This window comes from Pseudophryne corroboree, unplaced genomic scaffold (assembly GCF_028390025.1).
Source record: "Pseudophryne corroboree isolate aPseCor3 unplaced genomic scaffold, aPseCor3.hap2 scaffold_490, whole genome shotgun sequence".
NCBI classification, from domain to species: domain Eukaryota; kingdom Metazoa; phylum Chordata; class Amphibia; order Anura; family Myobatrachidae; genus Pseudophryne; species Pseudophryne corroboree.
In genome coordinates this window covers 310,210-322,227 of record NW_026970098.1, presented here as the reverse complement: position 1 = coordinate 322,227, position 12,018 = coordinate 310,210, and the positions used below count along the sequence as shown (strand labels likewise).

The 12,018-nt window shown below is 42.2% G+C and overlaps 4 non-coding genes across 4 annotated transcripts; all 4 read right to left on the bottom strand.

Annotated features, from left to right (window-relative positions):
• Positions 1-847: 847 nt before the first annotated feature.
• LOC135029541 (U1 spliceosomal RNA) lies at positions 848-1,011 on the bottom strand. The gene has a single exon (XR_010225665.1). It is a non-coding gene; the product is annotated as a U1 spliceosomal RNA (small nuclear RNA).
• A 151-nt stretch (positions 1,012-1,162) lies between these two features.
• Positions 1,163-1,326, bottom strand: LOC135029496 (U1 spliceosomal RNA). The gene has a single exon (XR_010225623.1). It is a non-coding gene; the product is annotated as a U1 spliceosomal RNA (small nuclear RNA).
• Positions 1,327-2,000: 674 nt separating this feature from the next.
• Positions 2,001-2,163, bottom strand: LOC135029584 (U1 spliceosomal RNA). Its single transcript, XR_010225702.1, has one exon. It is a non-coding gene; the product is annotated as a U1 spliceosomal RNA (small nuclear RNA).
• A 152-nt stretch (positions 2,164-2,315) lies between these two features.
• On the bottom strand, positions 2,316-2,479 carry LOC135029703 (U1 spliceosomal RNA). The gene has a single exon (XR_010225804.1). It is a non-coding gene; the product is annotated as a U1 spliceosomal RNA (small nuclear RNA).
• Positions 2,480-12,018: the final 9,539 nt, after the last annotated feature.

Sequence of the window (12,018 nt, the reverse complement as noted above, 5' to 3'; positions counted from 1 at the left end):
AGTTAGCGTGTTCGGTTATTAACCAAAAGGTTGGTGGTTCAATCTTACCCAGGGACGTAATTTACCTTGTTATCAGATTTTGGTGATCTTTAAGTAGACAAGTCAAAATTTCAAACCCCCTCTTATGGTGTAGGGTACCTGGCCTTCTCTGATGTAATCAGAGTTAGATTTGATTAAGTGATTTTATAAAAGAACAGCTAGGAAGCACAACTTAGCAGTGGGTTGCAGAGAAAAAGAAATACGCTTGCAGAAAAATCCAATTGAGTGATTAAACAGCTCTTCATTTTTCTGGCTTTATTTTTATGCTAACTAATTTGTTCTCTGAAAAGTGTCCACAAAGCCAAGTATCTGATTAACACCTTTGTAGGGATGGTTTTTCACCTATTACTAAATTAAACTTGCTTCATTGGAAAGGCAGCAAGTGATGTCATCCAAGCAGTGGGTCAAAGTTGGCTTCATCCCTCGTCTGCTTATGAAAAGAGAAAAGGGATATGCAGGGCATGGCGGCCTTTTGCGACGCTTGGATGACCCCTAGTTCGCATTAAACACCCCCACCCTCCTTCGGTGTGGGGCTCATGTTGGCCATGCCCCAGCCCCTAAAGCATTCAAGCTGATTTCTTGCAGCAGCTGGGTACTGTAACAGCTCCAGAGCTGCTCTGTAAGGCAAGTAAAAGGGTGTGGGCCCTGCAGCACTACCTGTAGTTTGCATTGTGCATTGGAAGGCACAAAGTAAGCAGACGGGAGGAGAAGTCAGGATAGTGCACAAGGTTATAGAAGGGATGGGCTCAAGAAAAGAGAAGTGGAAACAGACAGCATACTAGGCTGGAGAGAGACCTGAGACAAAGAGATCTGAATTATACGAGAGCCGTCCAGGGGAAACACAAATTATGCAGTCAAGTTTCCCACATTTGGGGAAATCGCAAGGGGCAGCACACCCAGAGTGCAATGGGTGAGCCTTGCCCTGGGAGAAGCACCTTCATGATCATAGTATCTCACCTGGCAGGTTAGTAGGAGTTGGGCTAGAGCTGGGGAGGGTCGCTGCTCGGGCACTACCTTTCAAGTGAAGGAGATCCAACTGAGGCAGCACAAGGGAACTCTCAAAAGAAGAACAAGGCTAGAGGAAGATCTGAGACAAAGAAATCTGACTTTTACCAGAGCTGACCAGAGGAAAGCACAAACACAGTCCACCACTACCACAAATAATGCAGTCGAGTTTCCCACATTTGGGGAAATCACAGGGGTCAGCATACCCAGAATGCAATGAATGAACCTCACCCTGGGAGAACAATCTTCATGACAATAGTATCTCCTATGCAAAATAAGTATGATTTGGGATAGGGCTGGGGAGGGCCGTTGCTCAGGCACATCTCTGTCAAGTAAAGGAGATTCAACTGAGGCAGCACAAGGGAACTCTCATCTGGGGACAACAACTGCAGGGAGAACACATATTTTCAGATGAACATGGGGTGGCAGAAGGCTGCCTAATACTGAAGCACCCCCAAACAACAAACCAAATGCAACAACTAGTGCAAGCATTCCTGGGGGATGGCCTGCAGCAGATGGATTTGAATATGGTGATGTCATCCAAGCAGTGGGTCAAAGTTGGCTTCAACCCTCGTCTGCATATGAAAAGAGAAAAGGAGCGTGCAGGGCATGGAGGCCTTTTGTGGTGCTTGGATGACCCCTAGTTCGCATTAAGCACCCCCACCCTCCTTCGGTGTGGGGCTCATGTTGTCCATTCCCCAGCCCCTGAAGCATTCAAGCTGATTTCTTGCAGCAGCTGGGCACTGTAACAGCTCCAGAGCTGCTCTGTAAAGCAAGTAAAAGGGTGTGGGCCCTGCAGCACTACCCGTAGTTTGCATTGTGCATTGGGAGGCACAAAGTAAGCAGACGGGAGGAGAAGTCAGGATAGTGCACAAGGGTATAGAAGGGAGGGGCTCAAGAAAAAAGAAGTGGAACCAGACAGCAAACTAGGCTGGAGAGAGACCTGAGACAAAGAGATCTGAATTACATGAGAGCCGACCAGGGAAAACTCAAATTATGCAGTCAAGTTTCCCACATTTGGGGAAATCGCAGGGGCAGCACACCCAGAGTGCAATGGGTGAGCCTTGCCCTGGGAGAAGCAACTTCATGATCATAGTATCTCACCTGGCAGGTAAGTAGGAGTTGGGCTAGAGCTGGGGAGGGTCGCTGCTCGGGCACCCCCCTGTCAAGTGAAGGAGATCCAACTGAGGCAGCACAAGGGAACTCTCGAAAGAAGACAAAGGCTAGAGGAAGATCTGAGACAAAGAAATCTGACTTTTACCAGAGCTGACCAGAGGAAAGCACAAACACAGTCCCCCACTACCACAAATAATGCAGTCGAGTTTCCCACATTTGGGGAAATCACAGGGGTCAGCATACCCAGAATGCAATGAATGAACCTAACCCTGGGAGAACAATCTTCATGACCATGGTATCTCCTATGCAAAATAAGTATGATTTGGGATAGGGCTGGGGAGGGCCGTTGCTCAGGCACATCTCTGTCAAGTAAGTTGCATTTGATTTGTTGTTTGGGGGTGCTTCAGTATTAGGCAGCCTTCTGCCCTCCCATGTTCATCTGAAAATATGTGTTCTCCCTGCAGTTGTTGTCCCCAGATGAGAGTTCCCTTGTGCTGCCTCAGTTGAATCTCCTTTTGAAGAAGACCTCAATAAGATTGTAGCTGATCTGGCTACTGCTAAAACAGCTTGCCTACCTAGTATGACTCCTACCACGCAGAAGGCTAAAAGTACTTTTCTTGGCCCTTTCATCCTCCAGGTAAAGCGTACCCAAGGTCAGGCATACCCAAAGCAAGCTCATGTTTCCAGACCTGCCAAGCCCAGACTGAAGCAATCCTGGGCTGCCCATCAGCCTGCTTCCAAAACGGACAAGCCTGCCGCATGACGGTGCAGGCCTCCCTCTGGGGGATCCCAGGGTGGGGGGCCCGACTTCTAGGTTTGGCAAAGAAAGGTATAATTCTAAGCTAGAGAATTCTGTTTGGAGCTCACCTTGTACTTTGTGAAGAAATAATCAGCATTGTGGCTGAGCAGATACATGTAGTGTGTGGCTGCAAACTGCATGGATCTGCTGCGTTGTAATGCTGATTCTTTTTTTTTGCAAAGTACCAATAGCTTCATATAATGTTCACAATTTTTATGCAGGATCAAATAGCTCAATAGGTAGGGTGTTTGATTAGAATTCAACAGGTTATAGGTTTGAATCCTGGGTATGGTAGTTTGAGATGTGTTATTTAATAAAGTATGTTGTTCTGACTGCCGGCATCCTATCACCTGGGATATCATACTAAATAAATGGAGTTGATAAAAAAATTTTTTTTTTTTTAACTAGGGACAATTTCCAGATACTTCTCTTTATAACTGAGATTGCCCCCTGGAACTTCACATCAGTTGACAACTATGCATGAGTGGGCAGTGCTTGCCCTGGATCTGTCCACCCATTTATGTGCCGCCATAAAATAAAGCATGACTAACAGTTATCCTGGGCGTACACTACACAATTATCTGTCAGGCTATCTATCCAGTCTGGATGGATGGAATGAAAATCTGGTAATGTATAGGAGCAAATGTCAATTAACCATTTGCTCCCAAACACTAGAAAAGTGGTCAAAAATGGTCATTACACAAATTGGTTAAACCCAAAATTTAACCAATTTGTTTAGGGGACCATTTTTGTCCATTTTTTAGTGTTTGAGAGTAAATCGTTGATGGTCATTTGCTCACATAGATAACCGGATTTCTATTCCAACCAGCCAGTGTTGGAGAGATGGTCTGCCAGATTACATAATGCATACCAGAGCCATAACTAGACTTTTTGGTGCCCTGTGACAGAGAATTATATGCCCTCCCCCCCATTTTTGCAATATGGACAAAAGGCGCATGCCTTGTGGGGAAGGGGCATAACAAGATTGGTCTCAGAGAAAGCACATGAGATATGAAGATATATCTAGTATACTTGACACTCAATGGTTTGTGGTATTGCAGGGGTGCCCTCCTTAAATGCATATACAGTCACACATGGCATGTTTGTGTAAATGGCATATCAGCAGTCAGCACTAACTGGTGACATGCCATTTGTACAAGTAAGCCATGTGTGACTAATATATAAACATACTTTATTAAATAACACCTCAAACTATCATACCCAGGATTCAAACCTATAACCTGTTAAATTCTAATCAAACACCCTACCCATTGAGCTACTTGATCCTGCATCTATTCTAACCTCCAAAAACAGATTCAGTTGCATTTTCCAGCGTGTTTTGTTTGCGCCTTTGCAAATGTCTTACATCGACAAACTTATTTAGTACTATTTTGCAAATAGGGTTACATTGTCGCAACATTGTGTTCCCTAATTGCTTGATTTTTTAAATGCAAAAATTGATAAAGACACCTGATAATTGCTCTGTGGAGTCTTCTTTTGTGTCTACTTCTTATCTACATTTAATTCCCTACCTATAATCAAGGCATTTTTAAATGCTGGGTGCTGCCAGGACGTGAGGCCTACCTAGTCTTTAGATCTGAATTTGAATGTACTTGTGAACTAACTTAATTTCCTACTTCTAAACTCATTCCTAAATTCACTACTTACATTAATCCTGTAGTTGGGCATTTTGAGCCTTCAATTGTGGGCATTGTTTTGTGTCCAGACCAGCAGCTGGTGGTGTGCATTTGCTGGAAAGGCATCGAAGACCTCCGATATGCTGCATCTCCTGATGTGTGTCTGCCTCAAGTGGCTGTCAGCAAATGCATGCTAGACACCCCATTCCAAGCTGATTGTGACATCACGGAACATGCATCATAGAACAGGCATGCTAGAACATGGGTCTTCAACCTGCGACCCTCCAGCTGCTGTGGAACTACATATCCCAGCATGCCCTGCCTCAGTTTTAGCATACCTTAATAGCAAAACTGTGGCAGGGCATGCTGGGATGTGTAGTTTCACAGCAGCTGGAGGGCCACAGGATGAAGACCCATGTGCTAGAACCAAACCGCAGGTACATTGAATGCTAGCAAGCTGAATGTTTAAATCCTTTTTGTTCCGCAGCATTCCAATGCGGAAGATTCCATGGAACCAGAGATTATTCCATTGAGAAGGACATGCTGCCTGGATGACTGCACTGTGCAAATTAAATCACGGAGCCAGTTGGCTTGTGGGTGGCTCTGGTGACTGGGTGGTTGGGTGGGCGGTGTGTCGGAGGTGGAGCACATGCAAATGAATGTGTATCATCCAGCTAGTGAGAGAGAAAACTCATGCAGGAGTGTGCCTGCTTGTCAGTGAGTTATGCACCTTGCCATACGTCAAATCTACATGGAGCAACTGGAGGGGACAAGAGCAGGTTTGGAAAATATACACAGAAGAGCATATATGCTGGCGCATTCTCCATGATTGTGTCAGCTTATGTTTTGGTGCACTGCACTTTCCTCCACTAAGTTTTAGCCATTTTGTTTAAACGCAAGTGTAGTTGCTTCTCGCTCTTTTGGCTGTGATATTGTATTGTGGTTGAAGAGTCTGCTGGAGGGATTGTTTTCTTCATTGGCGAGAGACTGAAGATATTCCAGGATGGAAGGCTTGGGAACACTATCCGTTTTTCAGTTGTGGAAGAGTTGAAAGACCGGATTGGACTACATTCTATAGTAAAGGGTATCTTTGTATTTATTAATCCTCCCTTTATATGTGTCTGTCTTTCAATAAAGCTTTGGGCTTGTGATTCCGTCACCCTCTTACACTCCACACCCATAGCCTTATTAACTATTGTATTGTTTAAATGTATAGTGCAGTTCATGATTTATAGTGTAGGCTGACCTGTACTGTAGTTCTTGAACTGTACTATACCGACAGCATTTGTATTGTGTTTTGGCTGTGCTGCAACACAGTACTTATGTGTGTAATGTTTATGTATGTTTTTTTGCTTCTTTATGTCAATAAAGACAGCTTTTTCAATCCAATATCTGAAAACAATCAATGTTTATCTTTGATGGCAATAGAAGTGGTATGATATTTGCTGCTTTTGAAAGGCAATATCTGATATGTCCCCTATCTGGGAACCATATATTAAATGGCTTTTCAGAAAAGGGAGATGGGAGAAGAGCTTTCAGTACTTGTAGGACCGATGCACATTTCCTATTCTAGCCTCCAAAAACAGATTCAGTTGCATTTTCCAGCGTGTTTTGGATGCGCCTTTGCAAATGTCTTACATCGACAAACTTATTTAGTACTATTTTGCAAATAGGGTTACATTGTTGCAACATTGTGTTCCCTAATTGCTTGATTTTTTAAATGCAACAATTGATAAAAACACCTGATAACTGCTCTGCGGAGTCTTATTTTGTGTCTACTTCTTATCTACATTTAATTCCGTACCTCTAATCAAGGCATTTTTAAATGCTGGCGGCTGCCAGGACGTGAGGCCTACCTAGACTTTAGATCTGAATTTGAATGTACTTGTGAACTAACTTAATTTCCTACTTCTAAATTCATTCCTAAATTCACTACTTACATGAATCCTGTAGTTGGGCATTTTGGGACTTCGATTGTGGGCATTGTTTTGTGTCCAGACCAGCAGCAGGTGGTGTGCATTTGCTGGAAAGGCATCAAAGACCTCCGATATGCTGCATCTCCTGATGTGTGTCTCCCTCAAGTGGCTGTCAGCAAATGCCTGCTAGACACCCCATTCCAAGCTGATTGTGACATCACGGAACATGCATCATAGAACAGGCATGCTAAAACATGGGTCTTCAACCTGCGACCCTCCAGCTGCTGTGGAACTACACATCCCAGCATGCCCTGCCTCAGTTTTAGCATACCTTATAGCAAAACTGTGGCAGGGCGTGCTGGGATGTGTAGTTTCACAGCAGCTGGAGGGCCACAGGATGAAGACCCATGTGCTAGAGCCAAGCCGCAGGTACATTGAATGCTAGCAAGCTGAATATTTAAATCCTTTTTGTTCCGCAGCATTCCAATGCGGAAGATTCCATGGAACCAGAGATCCTTCCATTGAGAAGGACATGCTGCCTGGATGACTACACTGTGCAAATTAAATCACGGAGCCAGTTGGTTTGTGGGTGGCTCTGGTGACTGGGTGGTTGGGTGGGTGGTGTGTCGGAGGTGGAGCACATGCAAATGATTGTGTATCATCCAGCTAGTGAGAGTGAAAACTCATGCAGGAGTGTGCCTGCTTGTCAGTGGGTTATGCACCTTGCCAGACGTTAAATCTACATAGAGCAGCTGGAGGGGACAAGAGCATGTTTGCAAAATATAGATAGAAGAGCATATATGCTGGCGCATTCTCCATGATTGTGTCAGCTTATGTTTTGGTGCACTGCACTTTCCTCCACTAAGTTTTAGCCATTTTTGTTAAGCTCAAGTGTAGTTGCTTCTCGGCCTTTTGGCTGTGATCTTGTATTGTGGTTGAAGGGTCTGCTGGAGGGAGGGATTGCTTTCTTCATTGGCGAAAGACCAAAGATATTCCAGGATGGAAGGCTTGGGAACACTATCTGTTTTTCAGTTGTGGAAGAGCACAGAGGTCGGATTGGACTACATTCTATAGTAAAGGATGTCTTTCTATTTATTAAACCTCCCCTTATATGTGTCAGTCTTTCAATAAAGCTTCGGGCTTGTGATTCCCTCACCCTCTTACACTCCACACCCATAGCCTTATTAACTGTTGTATTATTGTACAGTTTAAATGTATAGTGCAGTTCATGATTTATAGTGTAGGCTGGCCTGTGCTGTAGTTCTTGAACTGTACTATACCATCAGCATTTCTATTGTGTTTTGGCTGTGCCGCAACGCGGTACTTATGTGTGTAATGTTTATGTATGTTTTTTTGCTTCTTTATGTGCATCGGTCCTACAAGTAATGAAAGCTCTTCTCCCATCTCCCTTTTCTGAAAAGCCATTTAATATATGGTTCCCAGATAGGGGACATATCAGATATTGGATTTCAAAAGCATCAAATATCATACCACTTTTATTGCCATCAAAGATAAACATTGATTGTTTTCAGATATTGGCTTGAAAAAGCAGTCTTTATTGACATAAAAAAAAACATACATAAACATTGCACACATAAATACAGTGTTGCAGCACAGCCAAAACACAATACAAATGCTGACGGTATAGTACAGTTCAAGAACTACAGCACAGGCCAGTCTACACTATAAATCATGAACTGCACTATACATTTAAAGTATACAATAATACAACAGTTAATAAGGCTATGGGTGTGGAGTGTAAGAGGGTGAGGGATTCACAAAACCGAAGCTTTATTGTAACACAGACACATATAAGGGGAGGGTCAATAAATAGAAAGATATCCTTTACTATAGAATGTAGTCCAATCCGACCTCTGTGCTCTTCCACAACTGAAAAACAGATAGTGTTCCCAAGCCTTCCATCCTGGAATATCTTTGGTCTTTCGCCAATGAAGAAAACAATCCCTCCCTCCAGCAGACCCTTCAACCACGATACAAGATCACAGCCAAAAGTCCGAGAAGCAACTACACTTGAGCTTAACAAAAATGGCTAAAACTTAGTGGAGGAAAGTGCAGTGCACCAAAACATAAGCTGACACAATCATGGAGAATGCGCCAGCATATATGCTCTTCTATCTATATTTTGCAAACCTGCTCTTGTCCCCTCCAGCTGCTCTATGTAGATTTAACGTCTGGCAAGGTGCATAACCCACTGACAAGCAGGAACACTCCTGCATGAGTTTTCTCTCTCACTAGCTGGATGATACACAATCATTTGCATGCGCTCCACTTCCGACACACCACCCACCCAACCACCCAGTCACCAGAGCCACCCACAAGCCAACTGGCTCCGTGATTTAATTTGCACAGTGTAGTCATCCAGGCAGCATGTCCTTCTCAATGGAAGGATCTCTGGTTCCATGGAATCTTCCGCATTGGAATGCTGCGGAACAAAAAGGATTTAAATATTCAGCTTGCTAGCATTCAATGTACCTGCGGCTTGGCTCTAGCACATGGGTCTTCATCCTGTGGCCCTCCAGCTGCTGTGAAACTACACATCCCAGCATGCCCTGCCACAGTTTTGCTATTAAGGTATGCTAAAACTGAGGCAGGGCATGCTGGGATGTGTAGTTCCACAGCAGCTGGAGGGTCGCAGGTTGAAGACCCATGTTTTAGCATGCCTGTTCTATGATGCATGTTCCATGATGTCACAATCAGCTTGGAATGGGGTGTCTAGCAGGCATTTGCTGACAGCCACTTGAGGGAGACACACATCAGGAGATGCAGCATATCGGAGGTCTTCGATGCCTTTCCAGCAAATGCACACCACCTGCTGCTGGTCTGGACACAAAACAATGCCCACAATCGAAGTCCCAAAATGCCCAACTACAGGATTCATGTAAGTAGTGAATTTAGGAATGAATTTAGAAGTAGGAAATTAAGTTAGTTCACAAGTACATTCAAATTCAGATCTAAAGACTAAACACAAAACACAAAATAAGACTCCACAGAGCAATTATCAGGTGTCTTTATCAATTGTTGCATTTAAAAAATCAAGCAATTAGGGAACACAATGTTGCGACAATGTAACCCTATTTGCAAAATAGTACTAAATAAGTTTGTCGATGTAAGACATTTGCAAAGGCGCAAACAAAACACGCTGGAAAATGCAACTGAATCTGTTTTTGGAGGTTAGAAAAGATGCAGGATCAAGTAGCTCCATGGGTAGGGTGTTTGATTAGAATTCAACAGGTTATAGGTTTGAATCCTGGGTATGATAGTTTGAGGTGTTATTTAATAAAGCATGTTTATATATTAGTCACACATGGCTTACTTGTACAAATGGCATGTCACCAGTTAGTGCTGACTGCTGATATGCCATTTGCACTAAAACAAATTAAAATGGTAAAAGTTATTGTACTTTAAGTAAAAATAAAAGCTAAAATATCAATCCCAGTTTTGGATTACTTTAATGAACAAAAAAAAAATGCATATAGCAAAGGATAGTTTCAATCTGCCTACCTCTGGGTTATGGACCCAGCATGCTTCCATTACAGTACTCTGCTGCACATGTAAGTGCAAGAGATCCTGAAGCACTCACTCATCATGGGAAAGTACCAATGTGTTTCTTCATTGGTTGATGGAAGAAACATCTTACAAAAACTCTCCACATTATTGACTTTTTAAAATGTTTCTAGGAATCGTTCTAGATGAATGCTTATTAGCCTTTGTCAGTATGGACTTTTACAAAGTGTTGCTGTGGCGCAATCAGTTACTGTGTAAGGCTATTAACCAAAAGGTTGGTGGTTCAATCCCACCCAGGGACGTAATTGACCTTGTTATCAGATTTTGGTGATCTTTATGTAGACAAGTGAAAATTTCAAACCCCCTCTTATGGTGTAGGGTACCTGGCCTTCTCTGATGTAATCAGAGTTAGATTTGATTCAGTGATTTTATAAAAACAGCTAGGAAGCACAATTTAGCAGTGGGTTGCAGAGAAAAAGAAATATGCTGGCAAAAAAATCCAATTGAGTGATTAAACAGCTTTTCATTTTCTGGCTTTATTTTTATGCTAACAAATTTGTTCTCTGAAAAGTGTCCACAAAGCCAAGTTTCTGATTAACACATTTGTAGGGATGGTTTTTAACCTATTACTAAATTAAACTTGCTTCATTGGAAAGGCAGCAAGATGCATCCTCATTTCAATATCTACTGAAATAATACAGGTTGACACCAGGAAACATTAACGCCACTGCATCCTTTGTGCTTTCTCATGTGGAAGTCTGTTTAATGTGAAAACAAGGTGATATCTAATTAGCACACAGGTAAGGAATTAAGAAAATCTTTATTTAAGGGTGAAGATGTTTCTCACAAAATCGTTGCCCCAATGCATCATTGAAATTCAAGCTGGAAAGATGATTTTAATATATCACTTGTACATTTTGTATTGCTCTTCTGGTGACAATGTAGTTTGTTTTTGTCAATTACCATTTTAATAATCGGGTAAAGAAAATTAAGTGGATTTTTGAAAGAAAACAATACTGTCAATATACTATTAAAACAAATGAAAATGGTAAAAGTTATTGTACTTTAAGTAAAAATAAAAGAGCAAAAATATCAATCCCAGTTTTGGATTACTTTAATTAACAAAAAAAAAACGCATATAGCAGAGGATAGTTTCAATCTGCCTACCTCTGGGCTATGGACCCAGCATGCTTCCATTACAGTACTCTGCTGCACATGTAATTGCAAGAGATCCTGAAGCACTCACTCATCATGGGAAAGTACCAATGTGTTTCTTCATTGGTTGATGGAAGAAACATCTTACAAAAACTCTCCAGATTATTGACTATTTAAAGTTTTTCTAGGAAACGTTCTAGATGAATGCTTATTAGCCTTTGTCAGTATGTACTTTTGCAAAGTGTCGCTGTGGCGCAATCAGTTAGTGTGTACAGCTATTAACCAAAAGGTTGGTGGTTCAATCCCACCCAGGGATGTAATTGACCTTGTTATCAGATTTTGGTGATCTTTAAGTAGACAAGTCAAAATTTCAAAAACCCCTGTTATGGTGTAGGGTACCTGGCCTTCTCTGATGTAATCAGAGTTAGATTTGATTCAGTGATTTTATAAAAACAGCTAGGAAGCACAATTTAGCAGTGGTTTGCAGAGAAAAAGAAATATGCTGGCAAAAAAATCAAATTGAGTGATTAAACAGCTCTTCATTTTCTGGCTTTATTTTTATGCTAACAAATTTGTTCTCTGAAAAGTGTCCACAAAGCCAAGTATCTGATTAACATCTTTGTAGGGATGGTTTTTCACCTATTACTAAATTAAACTTGCTTCATTGGAAAGGCAGCAAGATGCATCCTCATTTCAATATCTACTGAAATAATACAGGTTGACACCAGGAAACATTAACGCCACTGCATCCTTGCTGCTTTCTCATGTGGAAGTCTGTTTAATGTGAAAACAAGGTGATATCTAATTAGCACACAGGTAAGGAATT